This window comes from Tachypleus tridentatus, chromosome 2 (genome assembly GCF_004210375.1).
Source record: "Tachypleus tridentatus isolate NWPU-2018 chromosome 2, ASM421037v1, whole genome shotgun sequence".
Taxonomy (NCBI): Eukaryota; Metazoa; Arthropoda; class Merostomata; order Xiphosura; family Limulidae; genus Tachypleus; species Tachypleus tridentatus.
Window position 1 is genome coordinate 40,466,608 of NC_134826.1, and position 18,966 is coordinate 40,485,573.

The 18,966-nt window shown below is 35.9% G+C and overlaps 1 protein-coding gene across 3 annotated transcripts in view; it reads left to right on the forward strand.

The window, feature by feature from the left end:
- Positions 1-15,999: 15,999 nt before the first annotated feature.
- Positions 16,000-18,966, forward strand: part of LOC143241526 (tyrosine-protein phosphatase 69D-like) — a 354,041-nt gene continuing 351,074 nt past the window's right edge. Inside the window, exon 1 of one of the 3 annotated variants that reach the window (XM_076484788.1) lies at positions 16,000-16,150. The gene's annotated coding sequence lies outside the window, so the exon portion shown is untranslated. The remainder of the gene's footprint in view (positions 16,151-18,966) is intronic. The other 2 variants (XM_076484794.1, XM_076484793.1) reach the window with 2 other exon arrangements.

Consider the following 18,966-nt stretch of genomic DNA (forward strand, 5'->3'; position numbering starts at 1 on the left):
TAGAATGTGTTATTTTATATGCTGGTTGTATGCTCATAGCTCCTGAACACAGATGCTTTATGATAAAGAAAGAACTGCTTGCAGTTGTAGTACTCATAAAGCACTATAACGCTAACTGCGTGGTAAGAGATTCATTATTTGGGTGGAACATGCTTCGCTTAAGTAGATGACGAACTTTAAAAATGTCGCATACATAATAACACACTAGATAATGTGATACAAAATTGTAGGTGGATTCTCTCATCACACGATGAGACCTTCTCTGTTAATTAAATGCTTTGGAAAACATATGAGAGTTGAAACCATTTCTGCCACAGCAGTATCAAGTCATTTATGAAGAAATGCTACGAGTGGATGCATACCACAGTTAGTACTTCGGAGCTCTGGGAAACACAATTGAATGAGTTAGATCTAGCACGATCACTCCATGTATTTGAACTGTCAGCTGCGAGACCATTGTTATTGATTATCGAACCGTGATTATTAGACTGCCTTTCAGTTAACAGTTCACAGAGCTCCTGTGCTAACATTCTATAATGATTCTACTTCCTACATTCGAGTGGGGATGCTTAGCACAGATATGAACACTGTATGTTATGTGCACTACCCATAGAAAACTACTCAAAATAGGGTAAATTCCACCAGAAAAAATTGTTGGATTTTCTTAGAGATTTTAACCATGAATATCTCCAGTCCACACCTGATGACTATATAAAGTCATCAATATATACATGCCCCCTTCAAGTTTTCAAATGCTTCACAAAGTGAACCAAGGTTTTTTCATTGATTGGTACTTTGTTGCAGCCTGTGGCTGATGCGTTGGTGGAGCAGTGGATACACGGGTTTGGAGCACTGGAATAGACACGCATAAGTCACGGACCTAATTTCATCAGCCAGTTGTTCTGTGAGTTGTGTCAAATGTTTGGTTTGTTGAGGACGTGTACTTCTTCTTATGTCTTCCAATCTAATGATTTAGTTTTTTTATTTGTTTGTTTTGGAATTTCGCTACAAAGCTACTCGAGGGCTATCTGTGCTAGCCGTCCCTAATTTAGCAGTGTAAGACTAGAGGGAAGGCAGCTAGTCATCACCACCCACCGCCAACTCTTGGGCTACTCTTTTACCAACGAATAGTGGGATTGACCGTAACATTATAACGCCTCCACGGCTGGGAGGGCGAGCATGTTTGGCGCGACGCGGGCGCGAACCCGCGACCCTTGGATTACGAGTCGCACGCCTTAACACACCTGGCTGTGCATGGCCAAGCAGTGTTTGAAAACGTGTGAAGGTGACTTTTTATGTTCTTTGAATCTGGTTTCCATTTTTCTAATTGTTTCTCCAATATATAAGTCGTGGCAGTTATCACATTGTATTTTATAAATAATGTTGGTGTGGTGTTTGTTAGTGTAGTTTTTACATAGTATAGACCTTAGTTTTGTGCCTGGTTTTTGAATAAATTTGGTATTAACTGGAATGTCATATTTTGTTACTAGTTCTTGCCAAATGTTGTTTATTTTTCTGCTGATGTCGGGAATATATGGTATGCAGCAGTATATGGTTTCGTGGTTTATTGATTCGTGAGAAATATGTACTTTTGCTGGTTGGTTTTGCTTTTTGTCCCGGTGTGTGCGTATAATGTTTTCTACGGTTTGTAGAGGAAACTTATTGATGTTGATAATGTATTGTTTTATTTTGTCTAATTTATCGTTAATTTTATCTGGTGAGCATAGTTTTATGGCTGTGTTTATTTGGTTTCTTAGTATGTTGAGTTTTTGTTTTGTTTCATGTGCTGAGTCCCAAGGAATGAATAGTCCAGTGTGGGTGATTTTTCGGTGGATTTCTCTTTTAAATTGTGTATCAGTTCTTGTAATTTTGAGGTTAAGATATGATATTTGATTGTTTTCTTCCTGTTTCACAGGAAGTTAGTGTTGGGATGTATAGAGTTAATGTGATTGAAAAAATTAAGTGTGTGTTCTGTAGATCTGAATCTCGCAATCGTGTCGTCTACATATCTGTACCAGTATAGTGGTGGATGTAATGCTGTGTTAATTGCTTGTGTTTCAACTTGTGTCATAAAAATATTGGCTAGAACTGGTGATACTGGGTTGTCCATGCTTAGGCCATTTGTTTGTATATAGTTATGGTTGTTGAACATGAAGTTTGTCTTCATCGTGGTGAATTCTATGATGGTTGCTAATTGGATGCTGGGAATGTCTATTGATGGGTTAGGGTCTCAGATATAGAGTTCTAAGGCTATCTTGCAGGCTTCAGCGGTTCGGACTTTTGTAAAGAGGGATATAACATCGAAACTGCCCATTAAGGCTTTATGAATAAGTTGATTAAGATTAGACTTGAAATCAAAAGAGTCTTTGATAAATGAACTGGCTGATGTTGAACTGATGCTGAGGTTGAAAAATTAGCTTTACTTGTAACGTATTTGAAAGATGCGCAAATTATCTTATATGGCGCCTGAGAAAATTCCAGAGTATGTTTTTATTGATCTGAAATATGGTACAGTACTTGAATTTTAACATAAATATATATAAAAAATGTATAACGTATTTACAAATAGATAAATAAGTCATGACAATCTGTAAGGCAGAACTAGACGTTACAAAACACAAAGAGGGTAAAAAGGTTTAAAAAAATTAAAAGTCAGATAATTTGGTTCTATCAATCATCGTTGATTTATACAAAGGAGTGAGAGATTGAACCTTTGAAGCGAAAAGGATGATGTGGCAGCAATATTACTATTCTGGAAAAAAAAAACTATTATAGCAGAAGAACCTGGGAACCTATGAAGCTCTTTAGAATTTTCTCTTTGTAAAAAAAAAATACTTTTTGTAATGTCTGTTGTAAATGTTGGTTTTGTCTTTTTCTTCACATCTGAGTCTCGGACATAGCTTAAAATGGTTTAGTAAGTGCAAATATGTTAGGAGCAACATAATATAGAATTTAACTGACTTTAAGTGCATCGTGAGAAGTTGAATCACTTCAAAATAAAAATATAGTGAAAGGAAAAGAAACAAAAATCTAGAGGGAAATATAAAATTAACGCAAAGAAAGTTTAAAATAAAAATAAAAATAAATACAACATTTTCTACTTGGAAGAAACATCAGGATATATTTACCTTTTAAATAAAAGTGTAAATGGTTACTAAGTTTCATTTCCACTTCTTTTAAAACACTGCTTCATACTACTGAACTATGTTCAGTATGTTAATGGTATAGAAAGGTAGTGGGAAAACTATCTTTCACAGACTTATTTAATGTTTCAGAAGTTACATGACTTTAAAAGGGTTTCCCAGTGGAACAGTGATCAATTCGTAAGCTTACGATGCTAAAAACTGGGTTTCAATAGCACATAACCCTTTGCGTAGTTTTACGCTAAACAACCTTTAAAGTGACGTTCTATACTCTCGACAGAAAGGTATTTAATATACTTTTAAAAACAACCAGTATAAAATAGCCATTTTTTTAAATTATTCCTGGCATCCGTAATTTGGAATTGTTTGCTTGTTTATTTTTGAATTTCGCGCAAAGTTACACGAGGGCTATTTGCGCTAGCCTGTCCCTAATTTAGCAGTGCAAGACTAGAAGGAAGCAGCTAGTCATCATCACCCATCGCCAACTCTTGGGCTACTCTTTTACCAATGAATAGTTGGATTGACCGTAACATCATAACGTACCTGCGGCTCAAAGGGTGAACATGTTTGGTACGACGAGGATTCGAACCCACGAACCTTTGATTGCGAGTCGAACGCCTTAACAGACCTGGCCATGCCGGACCTAATTTAGAACTAATAAGAAGGAATGTAGGTAGTCAAAAGTACCCATCACCAACTCATTAGTTACCACTGTCTGACTGAGTTGTAGGATTTGACCAATTCTCATATAGGGCATATTTAGTCCTGAAGGATGAATCATGTTTTTGCGGGTACAGAACGCGAACCATGAACCTACCATTTACAGTCCGGCCATGCTGGTCACTTTTATACTTTCGACTCAGGATGGTTTGTTTGTATTTAAGCACAAAACTATACAAAGGGTTATCTGTGCTCTGCCCACCACGGGTATTGAAACCTTGTTTCAAGCAGTACAAGTCCACAAACATACCGCAATGCTTATAGGGGGCGACTCAGTAGGGAAATTAACGAAAAGTTTCGGTATTAAAATGTTAGTCTTCAATGTTTCCAAATTCGTACAGTTAATCACGTTGTTGGATATATTTTTCAATTTCCAGTATAAACGTAACGAATACTGCTTTTTTTAATACGAAAGTACCAGGACTTGCATTTCTCTAACCTAAAGTCCCTCACTGGGACAATGGTAAGTCTCTGGATGTAATTACTCTTAATTATTACTTATTTACGATTCATATAAGTAGAGCCATCTTTATAAGAAGTCTTGGATCATTGGTGTATTTTTGTTTATACCCCCTCTATGAGGGTGAATTAATAAAGGAAAAAAAGTCTCATATTTACAAAGCTAAATTAGATATTCGATTCACCCTCACTTAACACAGTAGATTGTTCAACGTAGCTTTGCTATAAAAATACACGCACACACTGCAATGCAAAAATTGAGTTTCGTAGCAAGTTAGCTATTGATACAATTTGTATATTAACACCCAATTTGATAAGTAAATGATGTAAAGGTACATTTACATAAATAAGAAAAGCAGCGCCCCTTTATGTTAAGAATGAATAGAAAATATGCCTTTCAATAATTTTGCATAGGATATTTAATACGAGATGTGGTCAAAATGTTCTAAGAATTCATTTTTATTCCGTAGAATAATTTACATAAATCAGTATTATATGCTATCCCATTCAAAGTAATATTCCCCAGTTGATACACACTTGTTCCAATGTTCCTGCCATTTTCGGAAGCAATGCTGGAAACCTTCAACTGTCATGCGACTAGTTCTGCTTTCACATTATTATGGATAGTTGTAATGTCATCAATTCTGTCTCCTTTCAAGCTAATTTTGGTTTTTGGGAAAATAAAAAAATCACACGGTAAAAGATCGTGAAAATACGGGGAGGGGCGTTGTCATCACAGGAATGTTCTTTTCTGCCAACAATTCTTGAACAGACACACGAGTGTGTGTGAAGGCGCGTTGTCACGAGGAAGACGCATGCAGTGTTTCAGTTAAAATCGCCTGACACGATCCAAACGAAACGTTCAGTTTATTAGCAATTTCGCGGATAGTTAATCGTCGATCACTTCGAATTTTTTTCTTTCACCTTAGTGACCGTTTCATTAGTGGACGATGTCGACGGTCGCCCAGAACATTGGTCATCTTTGACCGATTCCCGACCATCTTGGAAACGTTTTATCCGTTGAAGAACGACAGCCGTACTTAAGCAGTCATCACCAAATGCAGTTATTAACATTTCAAGGATTTCTGTTCCTTCTTTACCATTTTTCACACAAAACTTGACGCAAACATGTTGTTCTTCTTTTCTCTTCATTTTTATTACGACAGGGACAAGAGATACGCCTTCTCTGAACACGTTTATCGCAATACGGGAATAAGGTTGGTTGGTTTTTGGAATTTCGCACAAAGCTACTCGAGGGCTATCTGTGCTAGCCGTCCCTAATTTAGCAGTGTAAGACTAGAACGCCCCCACGGCTGGGAGGGCGAGCATGTTCGGCGCGACTCGGGCGCGAACCCGTGACTCTCAGATTACGAAGCGCACGCCTTAACGCGCTAGGCCATGCCAAGCCCCGGGAATAAGGTCCAGAGAAATGACTTGTTGGTGGGGTAGATCACTATTTTTATTTTGGACACACCACAGCAAAGCTCACTGCCTCTGTACTGGCACCTGTAACAGAAGACGTCTTTAAAATTTTTGATCAAACTTCGTATATGTAAGTTAGAAATTATATCTTTGAATTAGAAACAACAGTAAAACAAAATAAAAAATAACTTAAGTAGAAATAACGAAATAAGTAACATTTATTGAGGCTACTAATGATTTTTATTTTATTTTCATCAAACTTTAAAATAAAAGTATGTATCTCCATTTAAATATATTGTAAATTCTCATTACTGGGGAAGTTTGAAAAAGTGAATTATTAATACACGTTTTATCTAGTTGTGGCTTTTCCGATTGGAAATCAATAAAAAGAATGCATGTACGTAAAGGAGAATAATTTATCTCTGACTATATTATATTAATTATAATTTGTATGTATAGGAATATAATGAGACTTATAGATATTTTTTCTGAATAATTATGCAGAGAAATTGATCATTGTTAGATGTTTATTTGTTAGAGTTTTTATAAAATTGGACGCCCTAATAATAAGCTGAAACTTTAGGAAAGTTGAAAACTGTAATCAGCTATTGACCAGGATTAAATATTAATAGCATAGACTAGGGTATTAATTGCACGTTTATTGGTTTATATAGAAAAGTATATAGACTGCATGTAAGCTAACCTAGGATAATATTATAGAAAGAGAAATAACCACTACAAATATTCTCCTTCTACTTTTGTAAAGTCGACAACATATAAATAACAATTACTTAAGTTTTAAAAAACCAATGAAGTTACAAAAACAAGAATGTCATATAAATAAGGCAGTGGATGCTAGTAAACTATACAAGGTATCATAGTTATTGGTGCTATTGTTGACACTTGTTCATGCTATTCTGTTTAGTCGGTTGTCTTTGCTCTGTCGACCTTTGAGGATCGGGCTATGTATTTTAGCGTCCGGAAACTTACCGCTGATCATACAGAGAACTTATTGTTTGTGCTAGTTCATAAAATACGCCAATAATGTATTATGGACTATAAACTGTTATTAAGTTATCTAGGTAGGTTTTTCATTTTCACGACAGAATTTCTTTGCTTTACATTATACCATTCCAGAACTAGACGCTGGGTTCATAATTATTAGAATTTAGCCAGCAGAAAATGTACTTCCGGCAGTTTAGCGCCGTCTCCGTTATTATCTGCTTGGTCATCATGGCGAACAGGAAATAACTGTCCAGTGACTTAAAAAAACGAATTATTGTAAAATACAAGTCTTGTGCGTCTCTTTCCGATATTGCTACACAACATAATGTGCCGAAATCTACTGTTCAAAGCATAATTGCCAAGTTTAAGCTTACAGGATCAACTGCTATCCTCCCTCGTTCCGGACGCCCACCATATTTCCAGAGAGAACTAAGAGGGAGTTACTCAGAGAAGTTAATAGGAACCATCATTTAACACGTAATGACACACAGAAATTGGTAAGGGAAGTGAAGTTGAAGTAAGGACCTCTACAGTTACGAACATGTTACGCTCTTCTGGGTTCCAAGCATGCTGTCTTCGTAAAACTCCGTATATAAAGCCTGCTCATTTAGAATCACGATTGAGGTATGCAAGAAAGCATGTTGATAAACCCTTTACCCATTGGAAGAGTATTCTTTGGCCAGACAAGACTAAAATCGAGCTTTTCGGTCACAATGATGTTCGCAATATTTTCCGTAAGAAGGGGGAACGAAATCTTCCAAAGAACACCGTTCCTACAGTTAAACACAGAGGTGACTCGATTATTCTTTAGCTCTTCTGGTGTAGGCAGCTTTCACCGGGTCAACGAAATCATGAAAAAAGAAGAGTACGTTGATATATTAGGCACTTATATCAAGAATGATACTCGGAACTTGCGACTTGGGCGTCGTTGGATCTTCCAGCACGACAATGATCCAAAGCACACATCGAAATATGTGCAATTCTGGTTGCAGAGGAACCATATAAGCGTTGTGGATTGGCCATTGCAGTCACCCGATCTCAACCCAATTGAAAACGTTTGGCATGAGTTGAAGACCAGGGTTCATCAGTGTCATCTGAAAAACTTGGAAGAGTTGGAGGCCTGCTGTAAAGAAAAATGGAAGAAAATACCAGTCGAGTACTGTCAAACGGTCATGGAGGGCTGTGAGGAGAGATTGCGCCAAGTAATTCACCTGAAAGATTACACAACTGACCATTAAAGTAGACGCACGAACACTTTCTGCCCCTCCTATGTATGGTTATTTGTTTATAAACAGTTTATTTGTCATTCAAGTTGCATAAAAAATTATGTAGATGTGTATTAATATAATATTTATAATATACTGTTTTTCATTTTCCTAATCGTGATATTTTTTAAGTTATAAAAGAAAACTACTCACGAAGCAGGGGTACGAACACTTTCTATCGTAACAGTATACATATGCCACTTATTCTAGATGTTTATTTGTACCATTGTATATTCTGAAGACTAATGATAAAGAAAACTAAGCCGAGAGCTCTACAACTGTTACAAAATATAAATATATATTCTACTCTTTTATTCAAAATAATCTTACTTTAAACAAAATCAAAATGAAAATATTTATCCTTTATACATTGATCCTTTTTATCAGCCTCAGAATGTTAAGTACCACTCTGTGAATTCAAGATTTGTACTCCTTTATTAAGGTGCTCCGTATTAAGGGGCAAAAGGTAGAAGAGTGATAATCAAGTTACATTACTCGCCTTGGCGAAGACTGGTATTCATTATCTGGTCAAGTTACATTACTCGACTTAGCGATGACTGGTATTCATTAGCTGGTCAAGTTACATTATTCGACTTGGTGGTATCTGATGTTGATTAGCTGGTCGACTTACACTACTCGACTTTACGTCGACTGATGTTAATTAGCTGGTCAAGTTACACAACTCGACTTGGCGGTGACTGGTGTTGATTAGCTGGTCAAGTTACACAACTCGACTTGACGGTGACTGATGTTGATTAGCTGGTCAAGTTACACAACTTGACTTGGCGGTGACTGGTGTTGATTAGCTGGTCAAGTTACACAACTCGACTTGGCGGTGACTGATGTTGATTAGCTGGTCAAGTTACACAACTTGACTTGGCGGTGACTGGTGTTGATTAGCTGGTCAAGTTACACAACTTGACTTGGCGGTGACTGGTGTTGATTAGCTGGTCAAGTTACACAACTTGACTTGGCGGTGACTGGTGTTGATTAGCTGGTCAAGTTACACAACTCGACTTGGCGGTGACTGGTGTTGATTAGCTGGTCAAGTTACACAACTTGACTTGGCGGTGACTGGTGTTGATTAGCTGGTCAAGTTACACAACTCGACTTGGCGGTGACTGGTGTTGATTAGCTGGTCAAGTTACACAACTTGACTTGGCGGTGACTGGTGTTGATTAGCTACATTCAAGAGTACCGCTTCAAAATTAGGGACGGTTATTGCAGATAACTCTTGAGTAGTTTTTTCGCGAAATTCAATGAAACAAACAGCCATATTATTAAATATTCTATTCATTTACAAACGTTATCCCTACTTACCTTGCATCTGTGTGAAGTTGAAAATACACACAACTATGTTAAAGTTGTTCAGCAATTTTCGTAGATAATGGTAACTCGAAATTTTAATTATTAAATTACTGTTTGATTTATTCTGGGACCAGTAAAAGGTTCTGATTTTATCCGCAATTGTCACAGGATATTGTTTTTAGTTAGCCACTAGAAATGAAAAGAAAGATATTTTAGCGTGTGTTTTCTGGTGACCCAGATGAAGGTCTAATACTTCTATGAGGCCGTTCTTTTGAAGGTGAAGTAGTGGGTATAAGAGCTGGGCATGGCCAGTTGGTTAAGGCCCTCGACTTGTAATTTGAAGGTCACGGGTTCGAATCCCCGTTGCATCAAATATGCTTGCTCTTTCAGCTGTGGGAACGTTATAAATTGAAGGTTAATCCCACTATTCCTTGGTAAAGGAGTAGCTCAAGACTTGGAGATACGTAGTGATGACTAGCTGCCTTCCCTCTAGTCTTACACTACTTAATTAGGGACGGCTAGCGCAAATAGTCCTTTTGTAGTTTTGCGCGAAATTTAAAATATACCAATACTGGGGATAAAAGAGCCCAACAACAACACATTTGCGATATGCGAAAGTGAATACAGATGAACTGTATCCATTTGTTGTTTACCAAAGAAAATTAAATAACCTATTTTTGTAATTTCAGAGCAAGATTTTGGGACTTAAAAAATTGACTTTACACGCACACACATACATACATATATATACACATGTATGTATGTGTATTTATAAATATATACATTCATTCATTATATATATGTTTGCTTAAGAACACCTATAATAATTCGAATTGTAAACATCTGATTATGTTTCTATTCGTTAACACGGGCCTCAAGTTGGTTGGTGGTAAGTTTGTGGGCTTACAGTGCTAAAACTGAAAATTCTGAGTTTGATTCCTCCCTTGAGCGGAGTGTAAATATCCAACTGTGTGGCTTTGCGCAAAAGAGAAAAACAAAAATTTCTTTGGATACAATGCTGAGGAGTAACATAAAACACGTTTGGACAACATAACTTTTTAACAGCATTAAAATAAATTAGCTTACAATTATTTTGTTTCTTTCGGAATTTTCCTATAAAAGTACACATAGGTTTATATGCACACATCTACCCCAAATTTTGGATTGATAGACTGAAAGAAGATAGCTAGTCAGCATAACTCATTACCAACTCTTAGAATACTTTTCCTAACCGAATATCGAGTTTTTGTTGTTTTTCTAGCGGACTTATGGTATTTTTGATATTCAGATATGTGTGTGTCTTCATAACTTGTACGTGTTTTTACTTATAACCTTAATTGCATGCAAAGGCAACATGATTTTGTCCATTAGCTAGATAAGTGGATTAAGATATAGAGATAAAAAAAAATCTCTGAGGCTTTTGTGTATCGACGTCACGGATTCGCTTCCGTTTATATAAAATTAGAAGAATTATGGACAGTTCCGTACCTACCTATCAGATGTACACTACCATGAACACAGAAAATCGAAGAGGCATGGACCAAATGTTGAAAAAGCCCTCTTGTGAGGTTGTACATAGGAAGTTTTATTACGCCATGCCCCTTCCTACCTAGTTTCCTAACTTTTTGTTGCGTTCCTTTCTACACTTTCAACTTTTTAATATATATATTTTTGTTTCTTCGTGTACTTTTTCATAAGATATGACACAATGTTACGCATAATTCATTCATTTCTCCTGTAAGTACAACTGTGTTTATGATACAATGCTTGAAAACAAGGCACACTAGTTAATAGAAGTTCAACGCAGTTAAAACCAAACAATTGTTTATTTTATGAAGCTTAAATACTTTTATAACAGACTGTTTTTTTTTAAATATAACTTATTTGTATTTTCTATATAACATTTCATCACAGTAGAAAATAAAGCGCTATACTTCCACGTACCGAACACAAGATATATGCATAATACTTTCAATCTCATGATTAGTTTATTCACCGAAAGAAAAATGACCATTTTACGATTTGAGCACGTCAAAATTATGGAAGACTGGTGTGAAATATTATTTCTGTCTTTGTGCGTATTAGCTCAAATAGCTAAACATAAAATAATAAATAAGCAAAGAATGAAACAGAAAAAGAGAGAGAGAGAAAAAAAACTGGTTTAATCTCTTCAAGAAATGATTTAAACAAATTTTTAAATCTAAAGCACTAAACATGCAAAGAACGAAAGAGAAAACAGTGTCAGGACAGAAGTGCCCAGTGAAACATGTGCGGATGTTGTGGAAATGAAGAGCAATTGTGATAGCTTTATATCAGCAGGGATTGAAACGTGGAGTAACAAATGTTTTTATCTTCCCTAAGGAACAAAATGAAAAGCAGTTAGTCGAGGCAAAAGAGGCTGTGGAAACTCATTGAGATAAAGTGACTCTGACAAATAAGTAATAGCAGACTTTAAAGGTACGATTGTTTGGCGATAGGTGATGCTTAGAAGCTAACTGCTGAAAATAAAATTGGCACAGCCGATGTTAAATAGTTTCTCCGTACAGAAGGAGCATTTAATCTAACGTGCAAAGGTCATTTAACTGAGGGTAATGAACGTGTAAAAGTTGATTAAATAATTATTTATTCTATAATAACATGTAAACCCTTCTCGGAGAAATGTTCATACATTTGAATTTAGATAGCTTTACAAAATAACCCCTCCCGTTTTAATAAATGTGTAACAATAACTATACTTATTTGTTTATCTGCATCAATGCCACTATTATTTGTTTGAATTACTCACAAAGCTGCATAATGAGATATCTGTGCTCTGCCCACCACGGGTATCGAAACCCGATTTTTAGCGCTGACAACCATATCTAACATGCCTCTGTGCCACTTGGAAAGGAAGGTTGTTGATATCAGTATAACACTAAAATATATAACAGCAATATAGAATTATCCTAAAATGCAACAAAACAAACCTCGTTATGGAGAAATTGAACCCAGAATAAATTTTTATGGTACTATAGTTGAATTACGTCACACTTTAACATGCAGGATCAAAGTTCTTCGCAGATAACACCTTCATTTCGTCTTTCTTACCAGTTGTGTTGAGAAGTGAAACCAACTATCACTCTTCTGCTACTAATAATGCTCTTTAATTGGCATGTTTTGTTTACTAAAATACATTAGAATCACAAAAGGCAAGAGCTCGCTAATAAAGTTATTAGAAATCTAGAGGAACTCTAGCCATATATAAAATTTATTCATGAGTAGGTGGGACATTTTCAGTCAGAGATCAACTAGTCAGAAAGTCTTATATCTGTTGAAAAGAATAGAAATCGGAGTTTCTATGCGGGTAACAAGTTTTTGAGAAGTTGTGTTCGAAATAAAACAACAAGTGGATCTTAAAAGAGGTACTGTCAACCCTATAAACAGTGAGTCATCTAGAAACAGCAATATATGTGAATTACCCAAACAAGAATGAAGGCTACTGGTCTAGTATGATGTGTTTTTTTATGCAACAGGTAAGCAGAGCTTTCTTACGAGAAAAGTTAAAAAAAAATACGCGCCTAGATACGTCCTAACCTTTGTAAAAAGTATAAGCGATGATGATCTGCAGCACTTGGCCACTGATGGAACATCTCTGGAGTGTCTTTACTGTCAAAGTGAACCCCATTTGTCCGAGACACTATTCCCAGCTTTAGACGCACCATATAAATAATATAATTTTTTCTTCGTTTAACAGCATCAGTTAACTCTAGCGCTATGCAGTTTCATTTCTTGTAAGTGCAACAAGTTTTGTCAAACAAAGAAGTACTTCTGTCTGTGCAAAGACGTACAGTGTAATTCTAAATGTTATGGCAATAAACCTAGCCTCTGGTGGTCAGAGCACAAATAGCCCATTGTGTAGCTATTTCTGACACGCCTAAATCTAAATAAGTTTTAATTTCTTTGCGTTGTTTTGTGGATTTTTGTTATGGTTTTCTTATGTTTAATCTACCTTTTTTTCTTTATTACAATTGTTTAATTTTGCTTGGCTGTAACACTTATTTCATGAAAAAAAAGATTAATGATTATATATATATTACAAGTTTATTTTCTTTCTCACCAAAGATAAAATTAAAAAGAGTTAAGCCTATTATTTAAATTTATTTGGTTTGCTAGTTGAATCTGTGCTAACGAGCCTTGAATAGCCGAAATTGCAGTCCACAGTAGAGAGAACGGCCAATCAAAGACAGCTGTCTCCATCACAGATTCTCTTTTCCATTTTACCTTTGGTAAGAAATAAAATAAATCTGGAACAAGCCTACAGTCGTTAAACAATTGGTCCGATATGGAATTGTGATTTAGGCACAAGTCATAAGACAACTGACACCCTCAAATAAATTTAAGTTACTTTATTGGCGGTCAAAAATGACTTAAAACCCCCATGAACAAATACATTGTTTGAAAATGTGGGTCTGTAGTCCAGTGGATCTCTGAAATTATTTATGTCGAAAACAATAGTTAAGCAAAGTTGTTATTAAAAGTAAAAACACTTAAGTTTTTTTTATGTGTTATTGTTGTCAAAAATAGCCAGTCTCTATTCTTATTTCACAAGCAACGTCCATCGCTTCAGCACCACATGCAACACCACCTGGTGCTGATCTGTAGTTCCAAACCTGTTTTCTAAACGCTGGTAAGACATCCATTTAATGAACCCATCTATAACAAGCACATGTTAGAATGATACCTCTTGGATTGGGCTGTTTTGCAATGTAGCTGTCGTACAGAGAACACAGCAGATTAATTTTTGAATAAAACAATCAGTTTTTAATTGTGTTAGTTTTTCTTCTAATACTGTATTTTTTGAGAATTAAGGAAAAACACAATTAATGGTATTTAAAACTCGATTAAAGATCTAATGTTAGCGGTCCTTCTAAATTGCTTTCCACGATATCAACGGGTTAACTTCCTGCATAAAAAATAAATTCACGAATAACTAATAAATGACATGTAAGTTTTTTGTTTACGAAACCCATATTTCCGTTTAATTCAATTACAAATTTAAATAATGGATTTGAAAGTTTAGTTTTTCACATGGTGCACATTTTTAATACACGCAATCGGTTATTGTTCAGGAAGTACAGTAGTCCTAAGCATTATTCATCTTCTGGTGGGGCAGCGATAAATATAGTGATTTAGAACGTTAAAATCGGAGGTTCGCTTCCCCCTCGGTGGACACAGCAGATAGCCATGTTTGACTTTTTAGAATAAAAAGACAAAAAACAATTCAAAATTTGACTATATCGCTTTACTTCAAAATCTCCCGCTGTGTTAGCGATAAGTTAAAGTACTTTATAACCTCAAGATATGGGATTCAATTCCCCACTGTGGACAGAGCGAAGACAGCCTAGTGTGTAGTTTCGCACTTTAAAAACCAAACAATAACAGATTTTCTCAAAAACCGAGCCAGCTGTCTTGTTCTCTGTTTGGTTGGTGTTTTAGATTCAGTTCGTTTAAGTCAACTTACATAAAGACCGAGCCAGCTGTCTCGTTCTCTGTTTGGTTGGTGTTTTAGATTCAGTTCGTTTAAATCAGGTTATATAAAGAACGAGCCAGCTATCTCGTTTCTGTTTGGTTGGTGTTTTAGATTCAGTTCGTTTACGTCAGCTTACATAAAGATGGAAACGGCTGCCTTTTCTTTTCTGTTTTCCTTTTGTGCTTATTTATCATTTTACATTTCGTAATTTGAGCAAACACGTAAAGCAACATTTTATTTTGGTCTTTAATTATTTAAACATGTACAAACAGTGAAATGTTTTGTTTGGCTTTCTATTTTCGTAAACTATTGAATACATCTAATCTTAATATTAAATAAAGGGTGGGCTAGTCGTTAATATCCCTGGTTGTTCAACGTTTTCGTCTATTATCACTCTGTTTTGGAAGGTTGTCATGTTATCACATCTAATCATATTTATTTAATATATAAAGTATTTTCTGCATACCAATTTATGGTTACGACACCAAATGTATAAAATTTGTTTATATATATTAAGCAACAAAAATGTATATGAAAGGACAAAAGTATTAATTCCTTAGTAACATACTTGGGAAATTACGATTTTCATTTTTAGCCTTTCAAAGATTTCGCACATCTTAACATAATTTAATTTGATAGTTAAAACTGCAGTATTGCTTGTTGGTCGAGCTATGACGTTGACTAAAACTGGTAGCTGGCCAATGCTGTTAGGGAACAGCGGTCACGAGGTGACGCCCGTTGTCTACAGGATAAAGAAAACAGTTATGATGTTTCTGATGTTCAGACTCGCTTTCTTTGTTCAATTCTAGTTGGTTTTTCGACGTGACTAGTTAGGCAGAAATTCGTCCTGAGAGACGTAAAGCTGATGAGCCATGTGGTGTTTTCAGTTAAAACCAGTTTCCTAACAAGTATAAGACATGAAAATCTGTAAATAAAAATAGATTCGATCAAGAAAAGAAGGAGGTTTCACGTAATCTATAATTTGACTGAATTTTAAGCTGCTTAAGAATTAAACACATTGGATGCATTTAAAAGACAGTGAAAATAACCTTTATTTAAATAGAACAAAACAAATGGTGCACGTACCTGCTTCGACGACTAGACGATCGTCTCTACTGGATCAATGGATAGCTCACAAACTGTTCGCTTTCTGAGATGAATCTTTGCTGAACTAGTCACAAAGAAAGAGAAGTAAAACCGAACAAAGAAAACGTGCGCTGACATTAGACATCATCTTTCAGTGGATGGCATCACCTCGTTCCCTGACAGCATTGGCCAGCTATCAATTTTAGTTGACGTCATCGTTTGACCAGCAAAAGGTATTCCAATTTTATCTCAGACTCAAAATATAGTGAATATTTCCTGGCAAAAGAGCTCAGAATGGCCAGGTTGTTAAGGCAGAAGATTCGTAGTCCGGGTGTCGCAGGTACGAATCCCCGTCACACCAAACATGTTCGTCCTTTCAGCCGTGGGGGCGTTACAATGTTACGATCAATCCCACTATTTGTTGGTAAAAAGAGTAGCCCCAGAGTTGGTGGTAGGCGGTGATGATTAGGTGTCTTCCCTCTCGTCTTACACTACTTATATTAGAGATAGCTAGTTCAGATAGCCCTCGTGTAGCTTTGCGCAAAATTATAAAAAACAAAAACAAACACTTAACCGGGAGCAAGCTAGATCTGTGTTCTTTTTTTTTTTCGCTGATCACACATCACGTTTTGGCACCGATAAAGTTATGTAACGTTTTCGTAAAAATACTAATGTCCGATGTGAATCCATTGAAGTTAAATGGTTTGTAATGTTAGAAAGTTTTAAACGTTCCTGATCAATGTCTAAAGTTGATAAGTGTTAATCATAGTTGTGGCATCCGAGGTTTCAGCACCCCAACTATAGCAAAGTGATAATATATATTGTTTCTTGGCGCATCGCATTGGTTACATTTATAGGCGTGAGGAACGTTTCTAGAATTTCAGCATGCACAGCAATACTAACGATACACTAGTGTTTACGTACACACATATATTGTTGATTCATACACTCGTGAATCTTTTATAACTTTAGCAAATAGGTTGAAATTTCGCAATATAAATTTAATAGTACAAGTTCTAATGGATTTACCATTGTACATTTATTTTAGTTCCTACGTTTATTTCTGTACAGTTTTTTTCCGTGTAACTTATATTCTTTACTGTGTATTGCTCAAATCCCACCCTCGAAATTTGTAGAGAATTCTTGAGAGCGAGAAGCAGCAATTTTTGTTTAAGAAAACTTGCTAAAATATTATTGCAAACGAACTTTGATGAACGTTCTAGAGACTTGAGTGATTTGTATAAAAGTAATGCACTGAGGGGAGAATATTATTGGATAGATACAGTCAGTATGCTATAAGCCTAGAAAGCTATAACAGTGATTAAGGTCTATTAATTGTAAAACAAACACTGATATTAAAATAGATATCTAATAGTAATTCAGAAACATGATCGTTAGGAAATCAATTTTAAACTGAGAATACCACAAATGTAATGAATTTTCACCGTTCCTACAATAGTGGTATTGTTTTTACTTCTGCGTGTATGAACAGACAACTCCAAAAGGCCCGGCATGGCCAAGCGTGTTAAGGCGTGCGACTCGTAATCTGAGGGTCGCGGGTTCGCATTCCCATCGCGCCAAACATGCTCGCCCTTTCAGCCGTGGGGGCGCTATAATGTGACGGTCAATCCCACTATTCATTGGTAAAAGAGTAGCCCAAGAGTTGGCGGTGGGTGGTGATGACTAGCTAGCTACCTTCCCTCTAGTCTTACACTGCTAAATTATGGACGGCTAGCACAGATAGCCCTTGTGTAGCTTTGTGCGAATTTCAAACAAACAAACAAACAAACAAACAGTTTTCTTAGATTTGATGCAAAGGTTATCTTTCAAGGACTAACTTATTAATATTTGGTAAATTTAAGTCAAAAGTTAAGGTCATATACATTTTGATTAACAACAAATAATTTAAATTATTAAAATAAATGCGTACTTGAGATTACGAAAACAATAGTCTGTTTTCACAATCTTGCAACCTTCTTAAAGCGACAACGAAAGTAACTTGGCCCAAACAACGACACAGTTCCAAAGTCCATTACCAGAGGGCAGATGAGTGTTTCTTTCACAGCAATGGTTTCAGAAAAAGTCCGATTAATGAGTAAAACGTTGGCCACATTGACAGAAAAACTACCTCTTAAGTAGCTAGACATTTTCTGTTAAAAGCCACCAGTGACATCTTTAGGAGGAAAACGATCTAATCTAAAGACTGAAGACGTTCTATATGTACCAAAAATGGGCTCAATAAATACGGTTGGTATACGCCTTACTCATCGATTCTGCCGTTAGATGTAATCGACTTCTCTGAGATGGGTATCTTGGCAATAGTCCTGGACAAACAATATGGGTCATTCGATTCAATTGATAAGCGCATTGCAATGCATTGGGTGTACAGATTAATTCAGGAAACTCATTGGTCATTACTTCTGGAGAAAATTAATTAAAAAAACCTTCAGGGTTCAATCGTAAAGACAATGATAGGTTTCTGTGTTGAATCTAAAATATTAATTTTTAATAACATTTTAACTCATTTATTTAAATCTAAAAATATTTCGCGAACTTTATTTTACTAGAGCTCTAAATCAAAATAGTTTTACGCTTAAGTTTACATCTTTAGTTTCGTAGCGATTATTTTTGTTACAACATGGAGAGTTTTTTTTTTTTTTTCAATTTCGTGCAAAGTTACTCGAGGGCTATCTGCGCTAGCCGTCTTTAATTTAACACTGTAAGACTAGAGGGAAGGCAACTAGTCATCACCACCCACCGCATATTTTTGAAATACTGTTTTACCAACAAATTGTGGTATTGACCGTCACATTATAACGCCTTCACGGCTGAAAGGGCGATCATATTTGGTGCCACCGGGAGCCAAACCCGCGACCTTCAGATTACGAGTCGATAGCCTTAACCCACATGGCCATGTCAGGTCAGCATGGAAAAAAGACAACTATTTGTTTTACTATGCGAAGTTCATAGTGAAATGTTCTGATACATAAGAACTTTGAATATTCAATACCTACAAATGTGATTGAAATTTAGTTACATAACAGTAAAA